At 41.1% G+C, this 21,274-nt stretch overlaps 1 long non-coding RNA gene across 1 annotated transcript in view; it reads right to left on the bottom strand.

The window, feature by feature from the left end:
- Positions 1–18,196: 18,196 nt before the first annotated feature.
- LOC310706055 overlaps positions 18,197–21,274 on the bottom strand; it is a 542,773-nt gene continuing 539,695 nt past the window's right edge. The window contains exon 4 of the long non-coding RNA XR_014525600.1: positions 18,197–18,492. This is a non-coding gene — a long non-coding RNA (uncharacterized lncRNA). The remainder of the gene's footprint in view (positions 18,493–21,274) is intronic.

The following is a 21,274-nucleotide window of genomic DNA, read 5'->3' as shown; positions in this document are numbered from 1 at the left end:
CTTTGTATAATAGTTGTGGCTTAATAATATCTTCATTTCAAATTAGGAATTTGAATCCACATTGCAACCACACTATGCAAAGGGTATATTGACATATAGAGGCACTGCAAAGTAAGACATATTGTAATAATTAGCAGAATTATTTCTGGCATGCCACGAGCAATTACAGGATTAATAACTACCCAAGCACCGCATCCTGCTGTGTTGGAATAAATTGACCGACAAGGTTTTTCAGTTCGGAAATGAAGCTTAGATGGGTCATCAATAAAAAAGACTGTGGAGAGGAGATTTTTGAGCACATATATTTTACATTTACAAAATATGGATGTGATAATTCTGCTTAATGACTGGAAGGATGTATTTTAAAATTCATTTAAAATATTTTGCCCTTTTTTAATTGCCTAGCTCAAGCTAGCATCTTAGATAGTCACACTAATGTACCATGTAACCTGTATTTAATTTTGTGTTCTGATCAAAAAGAATGCTCATAATGACTTCCTAATTAGCTGTCTGCACATGGCAAAGGAAAGCTTTCTCCTCTGTGTTCAACTTAACTACCTTAGATGTTACACTGATGTGCATGTATAGAGTGTGGTGGGCTGATTAGCATGAAATTACGCAACAGCCTATGAAGTTGGACGTCGGTGATGGGAAGAATGGCTTCCCTCCCTCCACTGCCAGCTGGAAAGCGCAGTTAGGTGCTCAATGGTGGGCCGGGCAATATGTCCCTGCCCTGGCAGTATGAGCCAGTGTGGTGTAGTGGTTAAGAGCGATAGACTTGTAATCTGGTGAACCGGGTTCAATTCCCCGCTACTCCACATGCAGCTGCTAGGTGACCTTGGGCTGGTCACACTTCTCTGAAGTCTCTCAGCCTCACTCACCTCATAGAGTGTTTGTTGTGGGGGAGGAAGGGAAAGGAGATTTGAGACTCCTTAGGGTAGTGATAAACCTTGATATCAAGTCCAAACTCTTCAACTCTCTTCTGGCAGCTTTTCTGTGCCAGCCAGGATAGAAAAGAAGCAGCTTTTTCTGCAGTCAGCACAGAAACTGAATGAGCTGCTGGAGGAGGGATGGGATGGTCTGTTTCTCCTTAAGCCACTGCATGTTTGTGCTTGGGTGCATACGCTGGAAAAGGGATACAACGAGAAATGGGAAAGCCAGAAAAAGTAGAGATTCAACCAGCCTGCTGCTGACAAAGAATCATAGAATTGTACAGTTGGAAGGGACCACAAGGGTAATCTAGCCCAACCCCTGGCAAAGCAGGAATCTCAACTAAATCATCCAAGACAGGTGGCCATCCAACCTCTGCTTTAAAAACATTCCCCAATGAAGGAGAGTCCACCACCTTCTAAGGAGTTTGTTTCATTGTCAAACAGCTCCTACCATCAGAAGGTTCTTCCTGGTGTTCAGTCAGAATCTCCTTTCCTTGCAACTTGAAACTACTGGTATAGATCCAGTAGTTTCAAGATTCAACATCTTTATCAACGACTTGGATGATGGACTCAAGGGCATCCTGATCAAATTTGCAGATGACACCAAACTGGGAGGGGTGGCTAACACCCCAGAGGACAGGATCACACTTCAAAACGACCTTGACAGATTAGAGAACTGGGCCAAAATAAACAAGATGAACTTTAACAGGGAGAAATGTAATGTATTGCACTTGGGGGGGGGGGGAATGAGAGGCACAAATACAAGATGGGTGACACCTGGCTTGAGAGCAGTACATGTGAAAAGGATCTAGGAGTCTTGGTTGACCACAAACTTGACATGAGCCAACAGTGTGACGCGGCAGCTAAAAAAGCCAATGCAATTCTGGGCTGCATCAATAGGAGTATAGCATCTAGATCAAGGGAAGTAATAGTGCCACTGTATTCTGCTCTGGTCAGACATTACCTGGAGTACTGTGTCCAGTTCTGGGCACCACAGTTCAAGAAGGACACTGACAAACTGGAACGTGTCCAGAGGAGGGCAACCAAAATGGTCCAAGGCCTGGAAACGATGCCTTATGAGGAACGGCTAAGGGAGCTGGGCATGTTTAGCCCGGAGAAGAGGAGGTTAAGGGGTGATATGATAGCCATGTTCAAATATATAAAAGGATGTCACATAGAGGAGGGAGAAAGGTTGTTTTCTGCTGCTCCAGAGACGCGGACACGGAGCAATGGATCCAAACTACAAGAAAGGAGATTCCACCTAAACATTAGGAAGAACTTCCTGACAGTAAGAGATGTTCGACAGTGGAATTTGCTGCCAAGGAGTGTGGTGGAGTCTCCTGCTTTGGAGGTCTTTAAGCAGAGGCTTGACAACCATATGTCAGGAGTGCTCTGATGGTGTTTCCTGCTTGGCAGGGGGTTGGACTCGATGGCCCTTGTGGTCTCTTCCAACTCTTTGATTCTATGATTCTAACAACGGGCCAAGCACAGAACCCTGCAATTCCTCATTTGTCACTCCCTGAGATGATGCAGACTCATATAGATTGCAAGGGATGAGGCCTCAAAAGAACAGTTTCCCTGCCTCTGTCTGGATTTCTATCCTGAGCCAACCTGAGTCCCTAGACCAGGGCTGGCGCAAGACATTTTGAGGTACATCACAAAATGGTGCCTCCCGCCCTGACTGGGAAGAAGGGGTGAATGAAGATATACATCAGGAACAAGAGGAAGTAAATATTTGTATCGGTTTCTGCTGCCCCTGTGGATCCTGCTGCCTGAGGCAGCACCTGAGGCAGTCGCCACATCTTGCCTCATGGATGTGCTGGCCGTGCTCTGGACTTAGTGATGGGCAGTTCTCTCTCCTTCCGTATATCTCAGTTCCTCACCTTTCCAGTTGGGTTCTTTGCATTCCACTTTGGTTTGGTTTGTTGCTGCATCTAAGGTCCTTGTGAAGATCTACCAGCATTTTAGTGCAAAATTATTCTAATACACATTTTCATGCAGCTTTGCCTTTAAATATATTTTTCACTCATAGCTTTTAGAGGAGGAAAACAAGAAAAAAATATTCTGAACAAAACAGTGGATGTATGATATTTGTGGTTCATGCTGTGGCCACAGACATGTCATTTGATGGTGAGTTTGGAGTAGCTGAATGCAAAAAGCCTGAGAATCCATGTGGATCAGTGCTTTGTAACCACGTTTTAAGTGGTGAGGGAAGGAAAAACACTGAAGGGACAAGGAGCATGCGTGGGGTGTGTGGAGAAGGAGCTTTTCGGGGAGGAGGGAGGGAGAGAGCACGGTTGCTTTAAAGGAGCCAACTGGACAGGAGCCGCTTACACCCATGTAAGCAGCTCCTCTCCTCTCCCCTTTGCTCTTTTAAAGCGAGCCAGCTCTCCTCCTCTCCTTCCTCCCCGACTCAGCTCGCTGAAAAGCTTTGCTGCTTTGAGCGGGGAGGAGGGAGAAAAAGAGCATGCTCGCTTTAAAGCATCCAACCGGACAGGAGCCGCTTACACCCATGTAAGCGACTCCTCTCCCACTTTGCTGCTTCAAATCGAGCCGTGGAGGAGGAAAGGAAGGGGAACCATGGATCCTCTGCTCATGACTGTAGCAGGATCCCCCCCATCCGTAAGCATTCACTCCATAAGACACACAGAAACCTCCCCTTACTTTTTAGGAGGAAAAAAGTGCATCTTATGGAGAGAAAAATACGGTGCCACTTTTCGCAAAGCATTTCCTCAAATATAATGCATTTTTATGCTACTTTCACAAATATATGCAAATTACCCTAGTATTTGCAGTTTTGTCCACAAAATGTGCTCAAACGGCATTGAAAAATTCAAAGAAGTGCAAATTTCAAAGCATGTTTTGTTTTTTGTAATGTGTGCATTACAAAGATCTGCCTTTAAATGTGATTTAAATTAAATTTGTCTCTCATCTGCATTCTAGACTAGTGCCAGATTTGATATAGCTTCAAAACACAGGTCCAGTCAATGTATTTAATTTATGATTATGAAGATCCCTTCAATGACTTTAACCCATAGGAGAAAAAACGGCAGAACTTCTGCTATTTGTACATCTCCACTTTTTTCTTTCTCTGTACCATTTTGTGAATTAGAAGATAATGCAGTTAGCTTCATATTTTGCGGTTTGCATTTCTTACAGATTAATTAAAAATCATGAAAAATTAATTGAAATTAGCTGATTGTTGATGAGCTTTCTGACAGTAATATTAATGCAATTATTTTACGAGTGAAGAGCTGCAATAGCTTATTAATATTAATATGTTGAAGGGAGCACAAAAAGATATTTGCCTTTAATAAAGGGAATATTCTAGATAAGCTTTTTAAATGCAATAGTGTTGTATCAAGGGCAATTTTGGCTTATGAATGTCAACAGAAATAGCCCAAACAATGTCTGAGCCAAAATGGAGGCTATTTGCTGAAGTACTGTTCTGCTTTTCACATTCAGCAAATATTTAGTGGCATTTCCCAGTGTTATTAGCACAGATTCAGGCCACACGCACACTCCCCTACTCATCCAGGCAGACCACACTCCTCACTCATTCCTGGCATTCAAGTGCTGGTTCCCCTGTGAAACCCTCTGCATCCCAGATTGGCTCCAGCTTCTGCAGCTTGTCTTCCTCAAATCCTCATTTGTCCTCCAACTAACAGTGATGTCACCATATAGTAGAGTTGACAGCATGGCGGACTTCAATGAGAGCAAATGAAGCTGATTCTGAGTTGAAGGCAATGCTTGCTCAAAAGGCACTCTACTCTGGCTTCATTTGCCCTTGGTGAGGTTGGCATGCAGAGCATTCTAATTGGCTAAATGATGGGAAAGAAGGATGCTGATTTAAGCAAGGAAGCTAAAACTGATAGGTGCAATATCAGAACCACCAGCTTTGGGTGGTCTTTTTAGAAACTTTTCAGACCTTCTCCTGAAGTTTGTTTTACCACCAAAAATGTTCCCTGAAGAACATATGCCCCTCTCCCATTTGTGTGGTTGAAATACAATGTTCACTTGGAAACAAGTGACATGTGGAGTTACATGTGCAGTGAAATACTTCTTCAGGGAAATAAATTCTCAGATTAATCAAAAGCGAAATGAACAAAGGAGATTATTTGAAATGTCACAGCTTTCAATATTCACTAGAATTATAGCACTGCTATAATTGTGGCAGGCATAGCGTAGCCTTCCTGAACAAAAGAAGCCCAAACTATGAAATAGAAAACAGTACACAGATGTAAATCAGTGTAAGGAACCAACATTGACTCAAGAAAAGCATAGATTTGGCCATCATTAAGGGCTATATCCAATGATACCTTTGCTTGTCAGAAAGTGCTTCTGCTCTCACAGGTCAGGAAGTTTTTTTGCCAGTCCTTCAGTCCCTTGAAAAGTTTGACTTTGCAGAACTAAAATAGATTGGGATTACTATAAATTATTACAAGAAATTAAAAGTTGTACTTCCTATCTTGAAAAAATCATGAATAATATAATGTAAGGAAGGAAAACTCCAGATTCATGGAGGGGTGCATTAATAACAATAATTCCAAAACAAGGCGCAGATCTCAAAATGACAAAAATATATATAAACCAATCTCATTATTGAATTCAGATTTATAAAATCTTTGCCGTAATATTAGCAAACAGATTGAAAAACTTCCTGAACAGAATAATAAATAGAGAGCAAGCAGGCTTCCTGCCGGGAAGGCAGATAAATAACACAAGAATAATAATCGATTTACTGGAATACATTGAAACCTAGCAAAAAAAAGCAGCAATCCTGCTAGTAGATGCTGAAAAAGCCTTTGATAGTGTTTCATGGGACTTCCTACTGAAAACTATCAAAGTGATGTGAATAGGGAACAAAATAATAAATGGAATTAAAGCTATTTATACTAGCTATTTATACTAGCCAAAAGGCAAGGTTAATTATAAATAATGAAATCACGGAAGAGTTTAATATTGAAAAGGGAACAAGAGAAGGGTGCCCACTGTCACCACTCCTATTTATCACAAAAATTCACTGCATGCTATCAAATTAGAGAAAATTGGATGAAAATGCCGTATAGGTGGTATCTAACTCCCACAAAATTGGCCAAAATCAATAAAAACCATAATAATAAATGCTGGAAATGTAAAATACAAGTGGGAACCTTCTTCCATATGTGGTGGTTGTGCCCAGAAATAAAATATTCTGGGACACAATCTATGAGGAAATGAAAAATTACTAAAAATTACATTCCACACAAAAACAGAATCATTCCTTCTTGGAATTCTAACTGATAATATTCCAAAAGAAAGATTAAAATTATTGTTCTATGCAGTGATGGTGGCTAGAGTATTAATAGCCAAGTATTGGAAGGGAGACCATATACCAAATAAAGAAGAATGGCTACAAAAACTGAGCAAGTACTTGGAACTCACTAAGTTGACTGAAGCCTTAAGGAACAAGTCAAATAAAATAGTCCAGAAGGAATGGGATTGTCTAAATACCTACCTATTGAGTCAAGGTTCAACAACCAATTTTTGGTTGTGTTTAGAATAAACCCATAAGTAGGAAAATGTCTCCTTATACCAAGATAAGGAATATATTGAAACACAGATAAAAGGTATTAGTTATAGGAAATGAACCACCATGAGGTCGATGGAAGTCAAAATCAAAAACCAAAAACCAAAAGTATAATAGAAAGAGATTCACCTGAGAAGGTTCAGTATTCAGGTAAAGAAATGACATTCTGGGATGACTATCTGTCCTTCCAGTGAGCACTCAGGGCTGATTTCCTTAAGAATAGATAGGTTTGATCTTCTTGCAGTCCATGGGACTCTCAAGAGTCTCCTCCAGCACCATAATTCAAAAGCATCAATTCTTCGGTGATCAGCCTTCTTTATGGTCCAGCTCTCACTTCCATACATCACTACTGGGAAAACCATTGCTTTAACTATACGGACCTTTGTTGGCAAGGTGATGCCTCTGCTTTTTAAGATGCTGTCTAGGTTTGTCATTGCTTTTCTCCCAAGAAGCAGGTGTCTTTTAATTTTGTGACTGCTGTCACCATCTGCAGTGATCATGGAGCCCAAGAAAGTAAAATCTCTCACTGCCTCCATTTCTTCCCCTTCTATTTGCCAGGAGGTGATGGGACCAGTGGCCATGATCTTCGTTTTTTTGACGTTGAGCTGCAGACCATATTTTGCGCTCTCCTCTTTCACCCTCATTAAAAGGTTATTTAATTCCTCCTCACTTTCTGCCATCAAGGTTGTGTCATCTGCATATCTGAGGTTGTTGATATTTATTCCAGCAATCTTAATTCCTGCTTGGGATTCATCCAGCCCAGCCTTTTGCATGATGAATTATGCATATAAGTTAAATAAGCAGGGAGACAATATACAGTCTTGTCGTACTCCTTTCCCAATTCTGAACCAATCAGTTGTTCCATATCCAGTTCTAACTGTAGCTTCTTGTCTCACATAGGGATTTCTTTTTTTTTTATAAGATATTTATTAAAGGTTTAGACAATAAAACAAACTTCACATTCACAACCGAAAAAGAAAAACACCATCACAATCAATCAAAGAAGCCAAAAAAGACAAAAGAAACAAACAAAAACAAAAAAGACATAAAAAGGACATAAAAATGATTCAATTTCTTAAATATTATTTCCATAACCCTCTTTCCAGACTCCCTCACATCTCCCTTTTCTGTGTTCCCTTTTACCAAATCTTATTCAGCAATACTTCACCTTCTTTCAAATCTTATTTTATATTATACATTTCAACTATTATGTCTCCAGTTTTTCCCTTTGTTATCAGTTATTTAAGCTTGACATAATATTATTCAAATTTCACCTTTGTTCTTATAAACCAGTTTTTGCATACTCCTTTCAACTATGTCACTAATGCCGTATTATCTTTATATCCTGCATCATTCTAACATTCATACAATTTACAATACTTTTGCAAATAATCCTTAAATTTCTTCTAGTCCTCTTCCACTATCTCTTTTCCCAGGTCTCGGATTCTGCCAGTCATTTCTGCCAATTCCATATAGTCTATCAGTTGCGTCTGCCATTCTTCCAAAGTGGGCAAATCTTGTGTCTTCCAATATTTTGCGATGAGTATTCTTGCTGCTGTTACTGCGTACATAAAGAAAGTTCTATCCTTCTTTAACACCATTTGGCCAACAATGCCCAAAAGGAAGGCCTCTGGTTTCTTAGGGAAGGTATATTTTAATACCTTTTTCAATTCATTATAGATCATTTCCCAGAAAGCCTTAACCTTTGGGCACGTCCACCAGAGGTGAAAGAATGTTCCCTCAGTTTCTTTACATTTCCAACACTTATTGTCTGGCAAATGGTATATTTTTGCAAGCTTGACTGGGGTCATGTACCACCTATATATCATTTTCATTATATTTTCTTTCAGGGCATTACATGCCGTGAATTTCACACCAGTGGTCCATAACCGTTCCCAGTCAGCGAACATAATATTGTAGCCAATGTCTTGCGCCCATTTTATCATAGCTGATTTAACCGTTTCATCCTGAGTGTTCCATTTTAACAGCAAGTTATACATTCTTGAAAGTACCTTAATTTTTGGTTCTAACAGTTCTGTTTCTAGTTTCGACTTTTCCACCTGGAAGCCTGTTTTTTTATCCATATTAAAGGCCTCCCTAATCTGACAATAATGTAACCAATCTCACACTTTATCCTTCAATTTCTCAAAACTCTGCAGTCTCCATGTGTCTCCATCTTTTTCTACTATCTCCCAATATTTTAGCCAGTTGGCCTCCATATTGAGTCTTTTCTGAGCCTTAGCTTCCATTGGTGACAACCACCTTGGGGTCTTACTTTCTAATAAATCTTTGTATCTTGTCCAGACATTAAACACTGCCTTCCTGACTATATGGTTCTTGAAAGCTTTATGAGCTTTAATCTTGTCGTACCACAAATATACATGCCACCCAAACACATTATTGAACCCTTCCAAATCCAAAATATCAGTGTTCTCTAGAAGTAGCCAGTCTTTCAACCAGCAGAAAGCTGCTGATGCATAATACAATTTCATGTCTGGCAGGGCAAACCCCCCTCTTTCTTTAGCATCAGTTAATATTTTAAATTTTATTCTGGGCTTTTTGCCCTGCCAGACAAACCTAGAGATATCTCTCTGCCACCTCTTAAAACAATCCATCTTGTCCACAATCTGCAAAGTCTGAAACAAAAACAACATTTTTGGCAGTGCATTCATCTTTATAACAGCAATTCGACCCAACAAGGAAAGCTTCAATTTTGACCAAGTTTCTAGATCCTTTTTGATTTCTGACCAACATTTTTCATAGTTGTCTTTGAATACATTCAAGTTTTTAGCCGTCATATTAACCCCTAGATATTTCACCTTTTTGACCACATTTAACTCTGTCTCCTTCTGAAACCTTTCTTTTTCCAAAGTTGTCAAGTTTTTTTCCAGCACCTTAGTTTTCTGCTTATTTAATTTAAATCCTGCCACCCGACCAAATTCTTGAATCAGTTCTAACACCCTTTTCGTAATAGATTCTGGCTCCTGTAATGTCAAAACCAGGTCATCTGCAAAAGCCTTAAGTTTATATTGTTTGGCTCCAACCTGAATTCCTTCAATCAACCGGTCCCCTCTGATCATGTTCAAGAGCACCTCCAGGACCAAAATAAATAACAATGGGGAAATAGGGCAACCCTGTCGTGTTCCTTTCTCAATTTTAAACTCTTCTGACACCACATTATTGACTATCAATTTTGCCTTTTGTTCTGAGTAAATTGCGTCTATGCCATTTTCAAACCCCCATCCCACTCCCATCCCTTTAAGATTTTTCTTCATAAAATTCCATAAAATATTGTCAAAGGCCTTCTCCGCATCGATAAAGATCAGCAGTGCTTTTGTATTAGTATTCATTTGCAATAATTCCAAAATGTCAATGATGTTCCTTGTATTATCAGACAAATGTCTACCTGGGAGAAAGCCTGCCTGGTCTTTATGAATCACTTCATTTAACACTTGTTTTAATCTATTAGCTAAAATATCTGCAAAAATTTTGTAGTCCACATTTAAAAGGGAAATGGGACGGTAGTTCTTTAGTTGTGTCTTTTCAGTTTCAGATTTAGGTATGAGTGTGATGAAAGCTTCTTTCCACGATTCCGGTGCCTTCTTCCCCTCCATAATCTCATTACAAACCTCCTTCAATGGTTGAATCAGATAGTCTTTCAAAGTCTTATAGTACTTGGAAGTTAGCCCATCCGGCCCTGGAGATTTGCCCAATTGCATGTTCTGAATGGCACCTTGAATCTCTTGTTCTGTTACTTTATGGTTCAATATTATCTTATTTTCTTGAGATAGTTTTGGTAATCCGTTGTTTCTTAAAAATTGGTCTATCTCAGTCTCTTTTTGTGGCCCTTGGGTATAAAGTTCTTTAAAGTATCTCTGGAAACATTTTCTGATCTCCACAGGGTTCTGAATGATTCTCCCTTCAATCTCTAAGTTAGTAACCGTGTTCAATTTTTGTCTTTTTTTCAACTGCCATGCTAGCAGTTTTCCGCATTTATTTGCCGATTCAAAAGTCCTTTGTCTCATTTGTTTAATTTTCCATTCAACTTCCTGGTTTATCAATTTTGTATATTGTGCTTGATAAAGTTTAATTTCTCTCAGAATCTCCTGTGACTTTGGTTTCGATCTTAATTTTTTCTCTCCTTCTTTTAATTTCTCCAAGATCTTATCTTTTTTCTCATTCTGAACTCTTTTCTTTATCACATTCTGTTGTATCAGAAACCCCCTCATGACCGCTTTACTTGCGTCCCAGATTACTCTTTTTTCAACTGTAGTTTTCAAATTTATTTCAAAATAATCACTCAAGGTCTTTTGGGCCTTCTTAACAGTCTCCTGATCTCTTAGTAAGGTGTCATTCATCTTCCATCTGAAGGAACCAGTTGAGGTTAGTTTCATTTCCATCTTTACTGCATTATGGTCGGAGCAGGTTTTGGGGCAGATTTCCACCTTTCTAGTCTTAGGTGCCAGTCCTCTAGTTATCCATATTTGGTCGATTCTTGTCCATGTCATTTTAGCTTCAGAGAAGAATGTCCCCTCTCTTCCTAAGGGGTTCTTTGTCCTCCAGATGTCAACCAAGTCCATATTGTCAGTTAATTCAAAAAAAGTTTTTGGCAGTCTGCCCTCTTTTGTCATACTTTGACTTTGCGCTTTGTCCATATTCGTAGATACCACCCCATTCATATCGCCCATCATAATGATGTTATTATAGTCCATATAGTCCAACATTGTGTCATGCAGCTTGTAGAATTCCGATTTCCCCTCATTTGGTGCATAGATCCCCAAAATCAGGAATTTTCCCCCTTGTATTTGAATTTCAATTGCCAAGATTCTTCCTTGCTCATCTTTAAAAAGAAATTTTGGTGACAGGCTCTCTTTTGCATATATCACAACTCCTCTCTTCTTCACTCTGTCAGATGAAATAAATTATTGGCCTAATGTCTTATTAATTAGCACTTTCCTATGGAGCCTAATCACATGTGTTTCCTGTAAGCAAATGATATCTAATTGTTCCTTTTTTAATAAGTGGAAGATCTTCCTCCTTTTCTCTGGAGAGTTAAAGCCATGAATATTCCAACTTAGTAATTGCAGAGACATCTTGGACAGTTCTATTCTCCCTTTGGTAGTGGTGGTATCTCTCTCTCCTGCTCTTCGGACCCCAGAGGTGTAGGTGTAGATCTTAATAGCCCAGATCCTGAGGCTCCTGGTTCTTCTACAATCCCTTTCTGGAGGTCTTCTCCGTGATCACTCAAAAACTTTTCCTTGTCTTCAGCTGTTTTGATTTTCACTTTCTTCTCTCTAAAAGTGAAAGATAGTCCCTGGGGGAACTCACACCTAAAGGCAATTCTGTTACTTCTCAGCAGTTTCACCAGATCTCCGTAGCAAGATCTAAGTTCCAGTAAGTGTTTCGGAATATCTTTGTAGATTTCCACTCTCAAATCCTGAATTTCAAGGGTCTTTTGAAAATGTGCACTCAGTATCTTGTCTCTTTCTTCCTTCGTTCTCAGAGAGATCAGGCAGTCTCTAAACTTGCCCTTCCTCCCTCCTTTTCCAAGTCTGAATGCACTTACAATTTTAAAGTCTTTATCTTCTTCCAAAAGCCAAAATTCTGTAAATTCTTTTGTAAAATATTCAACTAAATCCCCTTTTTCAAGTTCTGGAACTGACCTCAATCTCAAGTTATTTTCCTTACTTCTTAATTCTATCATAGACAGGTATGCCTGGTGTTCGCCAATCTGCTTGCGCACAGGTTTTACTTCCTCTTGCACAGCCTCTGCTTTCTGTTTGGCCTCCTCGGCTAGTTTACGATTTTCTGTAGTAACTTCCAATAATTTCCCAATTGATTGTGCATTTAAAGCAACTTGTTGAGTCAATTTGTTAACACTAGCTGTATTTTGGTCAATTTTAGATGATTGTTCAGCCACTTGCTTACTCAGGCCTTCCAATTTTTTCAAAAATTTTATCTAGTACTGAAGGAGAATCCCCTCCTGTAGCCATTCCTTCCGGCCTAACTTGCTCTAATTCTTCCTCTTGTGCCACAGAGACAATAGGGACAGATGATCTGCGCAGCTGTGAAATTATAGTAGTTTGTTGTGATTTAGCTTTGGCTGATCTTGTTCTCCCAGTCCCACTCATCCCACTTCTGTCTACGTATCAAGGTCAGTCAGTATGCAATTCCCATGGGAATCCACAAGTCCACAGATAAGAAGAGAAGAAGAAAAAACCCCAGTAGTTGTAATCCAAAGTTCCTCTAGAGGGAGTTTAAATATATCTTAAGGGAGGAAGCAAAGTTGTTGTTCATGCAGAATTTTTTCAAGTTACTCCAAATCCCTTAAACGTTAATAAAAATATCAAACAGCCTCAAAGTCCCAACAGTCCTCCAGGTCCTTTAACCTTCACAGAGTTAGTCTTTAAGGTACTTACAATGTCTCTAGAGAGTGCCAGATTCAATGTAACAATGTATCAGTTCAAATCACAATCCAATGTAACAGTCCAATGTAACAGAGTCCACAGTCTGACAGTTCTAATAGTCTGGCAGCCCGGCTACCGGGGTTTCTTGGTAAATTTGTAAATCCACTGAGGAAGAGGTAAAAAGTGTGGTGTAGTGGTTAAGAGCGGTAGTCACGTAATCTGGGAAACAGGGTTCGCGTCTCCGCTCCTCCACATGCAGCTGCTGGGTGACCTTGGGCCAGTCACACTTCTGTGAAGTCTTTCAGCCCCACTCACCTCACAGAGTGTTTGTTGTGGGGGAGGAAGGGAAAGGAGAATGTTAGCCACTTTGAGACTCCTGAAGGGGAGTGAAAGGCGGGATATCAAATCCAAACTCTTCTTCTTCTTCTAAAAAGGCATCCACAAATAAGAAGATAAAATCCACTGGTATCAAGGCAAAATCAGTTCAATTGATGCACGGGTTAGTTCCTTTTAAGAATCACAGCTTCAAAGGCGTTAGAGAGTTTAAAGTCTTTGCTTTGAATCTTTAAACAGTACCGGGAGACGGACTTCCTGGTTGCGTCTCCCGCTTCAGCCAAATCTCAAATAAATTTAGTCCCAAATTCAATCGGTCTCCCTACTCACGGGATGTTGTTTTATAGCCGAATGTTCCCAGGAAGAGGTTCAGCGCTCACCGACAGCAGCTTTGCGGCTTCACTCCACAGAAAGAGCGATCGACTCACAGCACCGCGCCAGCCCTTTCGCGCTCCGGAGCCCCTTACGGGGTTCCTTCAACGTTTCAGGGGGCGCTGATGGTGCCCGCTGAGTCCCACGGCCACAGGCTATTGCTGCCTGTGGTTTTCCAGCAAGGGTCTCCGCTTCGCCGTAGCGGACGACCCGTTTCTGCGGAGCTTCCCCTTTACAAGGCAAAGAGGACCACCATTGCCGTTCGTGCTGCCCCCGGAAGTCCTCACATAGGGATTTCTCAGGAGACAGATGAGGTGATCAGGCACTCCCATTTCTTTAAGAACTTGCCATAGTTTGCAGTGGTCGACACAGTCAAAGACTTTTGCATAGTCAATGAAGAAATAGATGTCTTTCTGGAACTTTCTAGTTTTCTCCATAATCCAGCGCATGTTTGCAATTTGGTCTCTGGTTCCTCTGCCCCTTCAAAATCCAGCTTGCACGTCTTGGAGTTCTCGGTCCACATACTGCTTGAGCATTCCTTGTAGAATTTTAAGCATAACCTTGCTAGCGCGTGAGATGAGTGCAATTGTGCGGTAGTTGGAGCATACTTTGGCACTGCCCTTCTTTGGGATTGGGATGTAGACTGATCTTCTCCAATCCTCTGGCCACTGCTGAGTTTTCCAAATTTGCTGGCATATTGAGTGTAGCACCTTAACAGCATCATCTTTGAAAATTTTAAATTGTTCAGCTGGAATACCATCACTTCCAGTGGCCTTGTTATTAGCAGTGCTTTCTAAAGCCCATTTGACTTCACTCTCCAGGATGTCTGGCTCAAGGTCAGCAACCACACTACCTGAGGTATACGAGCCATCCATATCTTTCTGGTATAATTCCTCTGTGTATTCTTGCCACCTCTTCTTAATATCTTCTGCTTCTATTAGGTCCTTACCACTTTTGCCCCTTATTATGGTAATCTTTGTATGAAATGTTCCTTTCATATCTCCAATTTTCTTGAACAGATCTCTGGTTCTTCCCATTCTCTTGTTTTCCTCTATTTCTTTGCATTGCTCGTTTAAGAAGGCTTTCTTGTCTCTCCTTGCTATTTTTTGGAAAACTGCATTCAATTTCCTGTATCTTTCACTATCTCACATTTTGCTTGCCTTCTCTCCCCCGCTATTTGTAAGGCCTCGTTGGACAGCTACTTTGCTTTCTTGCATTTCCTTTTCATTGGGATGGTTTTCGTTGCTGCCTCCTGTATAATGTTGCGAGCCGCCATCCACATACTTCTTCATACTGTTTGAGTTTGTTCTGTTCTGCTTTGTTTTTTGTTTTTTCTTTCTTTGTGTATTCAGTAGAAATGTTTGTTTTCTTTGTTTCCTTTGTATTTGCATAATAATTCAATAAAAAAGATTTGTAAACACATTTTCCTTCATTCACTAATGATTTCCCCGGGGCTAAGATCCAAGATGTTACTGAACGACTGCAAGGAATCATAAAACCCACTGACAAATACCCCTTCCTCTTGGTTCATGTGGGAACCAATGACACTGCAAGCAATAGCCTCCAGAAGATCAAAAGAGACTACGAGGCTCTCGGCAGGAAATTGAAGCAACTAAATTCACAAATTGTCATCTCATCTGTCCTCCCAGTTGAACGACGTGGCCCAGGGAGAGAGGGGAAAATAGTGGAAGTGAACAGCTGGCTTCGCAAATGGTGTAAACAGGAACGGTTTGGATTCTTAGATCACGGACTGCAGTTTCTTGAAGATGGACTTCTGGCAAGCGATGGGCTGCACCTCACAACGGTTGGGAGAAATGTTTTTGCCAAAAATCTCAGAAACCTCATCAGGAGGGCTTTAAACTGACTAATGTGGGGGAGGGAGACAGTGCTCCTGAAGGTAGGAGCCTATCAATTGATGAAGATGATCATCCAAATGTCATAGACCAAATGGAGCAAACAGCACGCAGACCTAGTGGTGGGAGGAAAAAATCCTTAAATAAAAGACACGGGGGAATGATTAATGGGCTTCAATGTCTGTACACTAATGCGCAAAGCATGGGAAATAAACAAGATGAGCTTGAGCTCTTGGTACAGCAAACTAAATATGACATAATAGGGATCACTGAAACATGGTGGGATAAGTCCCACGATTGGAATGTAATAATGGGGGGATACAATCTATTTCAGAGAAACAGACCAGACAAGAAAGGAGGAGGAGTGGCGTTATATGTCAGGGATGTGTATACCTGTGAAGAGATCCAAGATTTAGAACCTCAAAGCCAAAGTGAGAGCATTTGGGTCAAAATTAAGGGAGAGAAGAATAACAGAGATCTCATTGTGGGAGTTTACTATAGATCCCCAAGCCAAACGGAGGACATAGATGATGACTTCCTGGAACAGATGGCCAAGCATGCAAAAGGAAGGGAGATAGTAGTAATGGGGGACTTCAATTACCCGGATATTTGTTGGATGTCAAACTCAGCCAAGAGCATAAGGTCAAACAGATTCCTCACTGGCCTTGCAGACAACTTCATTGTCCAGAAAGTGGGAGAAGCGAAGCAACAAGAGGAACAGCCATTTTAGATCTGGTCCTAACCAATGTTGATGATCTGGTTAGTGGGGTAGAAGTGGAAGGATCATTAGGCGCAAGTGATCATGCTCTTCTGAAGTTTACTATACAGCGGAAAGGAGCAGCCAAGCATACTAGGACTCAATTTCTTGACTTTAAGAAAGCCGACTTCATAAAACTTAGGGAAGTGCTGGGTGAGATCCCATGGACAGTAATACTAAAAGGAAAGGGAGTTCATGATGGCTGGGAGTTTGTTAAGAGGGAGATACTAAAAGCACAACGTCAGGCAATACCAATGAGACGGAAACATGGAAGGTGCCTAAAGAAGCCAGGGTGGCTATCTAAAGAACTTTTAACTGAGTTAAGATTAAAAAAGGATGTGTACAAAAAATGGAAAAGGGGGGAAAGCACCAAAGAGGAATTCAAACAAATAGCCAGCATGTGTAGACACAAAGTCAGAAAAGCTAAAGCACAGAATGAACTCAGGCTTGCTAGAGAGGTAAAAAGCAACAAAAAGGCTTCTATGGGTATGTTCGTAGCAAAAGGAAGAACAAAGAAACAGTGGGGTCACTCAGAGGAGAAGATGGTGAAATGCAAACAGGGGACACAGAAAGGGCTGAACTCCTCAATGCCTTCTTTGCCTCAGTCTTCTCCGATAAGGAAAACAATGCCCGACCTGAAGAATTTGGAGCAAATGATTCAGCAAAGGAAACACAGCCCAGAATAACTAAGGAGATAGTACAAGAATACTTGGCCAGTTTAGATGTATTCAAGTCTCCAGGGCCAGATGAACTGCATCCAAGAGTATTAAAAGAACTGGCAGATGTGATCTCAGAACCACTGGCAGTCATCTTTGAGAATTCCTGGAGAACAGGCGAAGTCCCGGCAGACTGGAGGAGGGCAAATGTTGTCCCTATTTTCAAAAAGGGGAAAAGAGAGGACCCAAATAATTACCGCCCAGTCAGTCTGGCATCAATACCTGGGAAGATTCTGGAGCAGATCATTAAGCAAACAGTCTGTGCGCACCTAGAAAGGAATGCTGTGATCACCAATAGTCAGCATGGATTTCTGAAAAATAAGTCATGTCAGACTAACCTGATCTCGTTTTTTGACAGAATTACAAGCCTGGTAGATGAAGGGAACGCAGTGGATGTAGCCTACCTTGATTTCAGCAAGGCATTTGACAAGGTGCCCCATGATATTCTTGTAAAGAAACTGGTAAAATGCGGTCTTGACTATGCTACCACTCAGTGGATTTGTAACTGGCTGACTGACCGAACCCAAAGAGTGCTCATCAATGGTTCCTCTTCATCCTGGAGAAGAGTGGCTAGTGGGGTGCCACAGGGTTCTGTCTTGGGCCCGGTCTTATTCAACATCTTTATCAACGACTTGGATGATGGACTCAAGGGCATCCTGATCAAATTTGCAGATGACACCAAACTGGGAGGGGTGGCTAACACCCCAGAGGACAGGATCACACTTCAAAATGACCTTGACAGATTAGAGAACTGGGCAAAAACAAACAAGATGAATTTTAACAGGGAGAAATGTAAAGTATTGCACTTGGGCAAAAAAAATGAGAGGCACAAATACAAGATGGGTGACACCTGGCTTGAGAGCAGTACATGTGAAAAGGATCTAGGAGTCTTGGTTGACCACAAACTTGACATGAGCCAACAGTGTGACGCGGCAGCTAAAAAAGCCAATGCAATTCTAGGCTGCATCAATAGGAGTATAGCATCTAGATCAAGGGAAGTAATAGTGCCACTGTATTCTGCTCTGGTCAGACCTCACCTGGAGTACTGTGTCCAGTTCTGGGCACCACAATTCAAGAAGGACACTGACAAACTGGAACGTGTCCAGAGGAGGGCAACCAAAATGGTCAAAGGCCTGGAAACGATGCCTTATGAGGAACGGCTAAGGGAGCTGGGCATGTTTAGCCTGGAGAAGAGGAGGTTAAGGGGTGATATGATAGCCGTGTTCAAATATATAAAAGGATGTCATATAGAAGAGGGAGAAAGGTTGTTTTCTGCTGCTCCAGAGAAGCGGACACGGAGCAATGGATCCAAACTACAAGAAAGAAGATTCCACCTAAACATTAGGAAGAACTTCCTGACAGTAAGAGCTGTTCAACAGTGGAATTTGCTGCCAAGGAGTGTGGTGGAGTCTCCTACTTTGGAGGTCTTTAAGCAGAGGCTTGACAACCATATGTCAGGAGTGCTCTGATGGTGTTTCCTGCTTGGCAGGGGGTTGGACTCGATGGCCCTTGTGGTCTCTTCCAACTCTATGATTCTATGATTCTATGATTCCCTTAGATGGACCACTCACTTCTCTCTCCAGCAGTGCCCAGGTGTCCTTAAGGTTACAATCCTATGCACAGTTAGCTGGAACCTATTGAGACCACACAGGATTATGCTACAAAACCCCACAAATTGTAACTTCATACAAAAAGAGCATTGAACTAAGTAAAAGTGAAATCATGTTGTCAAATCTAGGATACGTGTTTCAGCAGTTTATTTTAGATGGTTTATCAGCCACCCACTAACATTTCATTTTTATTTTGTTTCTAGTATTTTCATTTTTAACTATTCTTATTTCTCCATTAATCTTCCAATGTTTGAATTTATATGCTATGTGATATCATAGAGTGAAGTCATTTTTTCCTGCAGGGAAAAACCCAACTCTGAAAAAACACCAGAGAGTTCTCTCTCCATTTCCTCTATGTTTTTAATACTAGAACCAATGAGGCACAGATCAATAAATGTAGATGTATGCTTTATTTATTTATTTGTCCGTCACATTTATATGCTGTGTTCACTGTCACTGTGTTGCAAATTTTTGGCAGTGGTACCCACTTATATGGAGGCAAGGATTGACAGACACAGCAATTGGAGAAAAAGAAGGTGAAGTTTTATTGCTGAGCAATAATGGACCCAGTTGGAATCCTTTCCAAAAGACTGGGACCCAAAGAATTCGAGTTCTGGAGTTATATACCTGAGTGCAGCATCACAGATTATGAGACAATCACGAACGCCAACGAAAAATAACCAATGAGTGCGCATTCTGCCATGCTCCTGACCGTGCGCAGAGTACAACTCCCAACTTCTGCTTTCTTTGTCTGTACAGTCAAAGTACAGTCTGACCTTTCCCCCGGTTGATGGTAAAGGAGAATAGAAACTTCAGCTAGGAGGGGGAGAGATGTACCAGCATCTTAGAATCATAGAATCACAGAGTTGGAAGAGACCACATGGGCCATCGAGTCCAACCCCCTGCCAAGCAGGAAACACCATCAGAGCACTCCTGACATATGGTTGTCAAGCCTCTGCTTAAAGACCTCCAAAGTAGGAGACTCCACCACACTCCTTGGCAGCAAATTCCACTGGCAAACAGCTCTTACTGTCAGGAAGTTCTTCTTAATGTTTAGGTGGAATCTTCTTTCTTGTAGTTTGGATCCATTGCTCCGCTTCTCTGGAGCAGCAGAAAACAACCTTTCTCCCTCCTCTATGTGACATCCTTTTATATATTTGAACATGGCTATCATATCACCCCTTAACCTCCTCTTCTCCAGGCTAAACATGCCCAGCTCCCTTAGCCGTTCCTCATAAGGCATCATTTCCAGGCCTTTGACCATTTTGGTTGCCCTCCTCTGGACACGTTCCAGTTTGTCAGTGTCCTTCTTGAATTGTGGTGCCCAGAACTGGACACAGTACTCCAGGTGAGGTCTGACCAGAGCAGAATACAGTGGCACTATTACTTCCCTTGATCTAGATGCTATACTCCTATTGATGCAGCCCAGAATTGCATTGGCTTTTTTAGCTGCCGCGTCACACTGTTGGCTCATGTCAAGTTTGTGGTCAACCAAGACTCCTAGATCCTTTTCACATGTACTGCTCTCAAGCCAGGTGTCCCCCATCTTGTATTTGTGCCTCTCATTTTTTTTTGCCCAAGTGCAATACTTTACATTTCTCCCTGTTAAAATTCATCTTGTTTGTTTTGGCCCAGTTCTCTAATCTGTCAAGGTCGTTTTGAAGTGTGATCCTGTCCTCTGGGGTGTTAGCCACCCCTCCCAGTTTGGTGTCATCTGCAAATTTGATCAGGATGCCCTTGATCATCCAAGTCATTGATAAAGATGTTGAATAAGACCGGGCCCAAGACAGAACCCTGTGGTGCCCCACTAGTCACTCTTCTCCAGGATGAAGAGGAACCATTGATGAGCACCCTTTGGTCTTCTGATTTATAGCTTCCCCTTTCTCTAGGGTGTAAGAAAGCACTGGGGGAAAGGTCGAGCAGCTTGCTGTTAGACTAGGCAAAAGCTTTTATGATTCAAATGGATTATAAAAATCACTGTAAAACTCTGGTTATATGTGAGCATATGTGAATATATTGATAAATGATAACTGATTATATGAATAGCATAAGGGTAAACCTCCTCCTCTTGTTTTACTGCAGCAGCAAAAGCTACTGGCAATCAAACATATAAGCACGATAACGAAAATCAGTGATTACATGTGTCAGCACATACTTGTTCTGCAAATTGTTCCACTTGCTTGTCATTTTTTGTAGAATAAAGCAAATCATCAACATAAGACAAACATAATTCTTGTTTATCACCCTTTCCCTTAGTGTATCCTTGCAGGTATTGCAGTCCAGAAAAACTGAACATTTTTTCATTTTAATTCCCTTACTTAATTCTGGCATTTTTGCAATACTGCAGAAATTGGCATGCCCCAAACAATGATGCCACAGATGCTGGCACTCATCATGCAAGGCTCTATTACAAGCTTTAACACATGCCCCAGACTCACTTATTTGCTGGTCTTTTAAAACAAATAAACCATTTTTAGTGACGCAGTAACCACTTTTCCAGCTTTCTCTATTTTACAACCTGAACCAGAGAAGGTTACCTTAAACCCCTGCTTAACAAGACTTGCAACTGAAAGCAAATTATTTTCTAAACTTGGTACATATAATGGCTTGGCTCTCCCACAGAAACGAGACACCAGCAGTAATTATCTCAGGTTTATTCCTCAAACACACAAATCACTCCGGAGCTCCTTCACTCCGTGTCTGACTCCAAGTTTGCAGTTGCCGA

This window comes from Podarcis liolepis (assembly GCF_965112155.1).
Source record: "Podarcis liolepis genome assembly, chromosome: 4".
Classification (NCBI taxonomy): Eukaryota; Metazoa; Chordata; class Lepidosauria; order Squamata; family Lacertidae; genus Podarcis; species Podarcis liolepis.
Note: the sequence above shows the minus strand (reverse complement) of the source record. Positions and strands in the feature narration are given on the sequence as shown.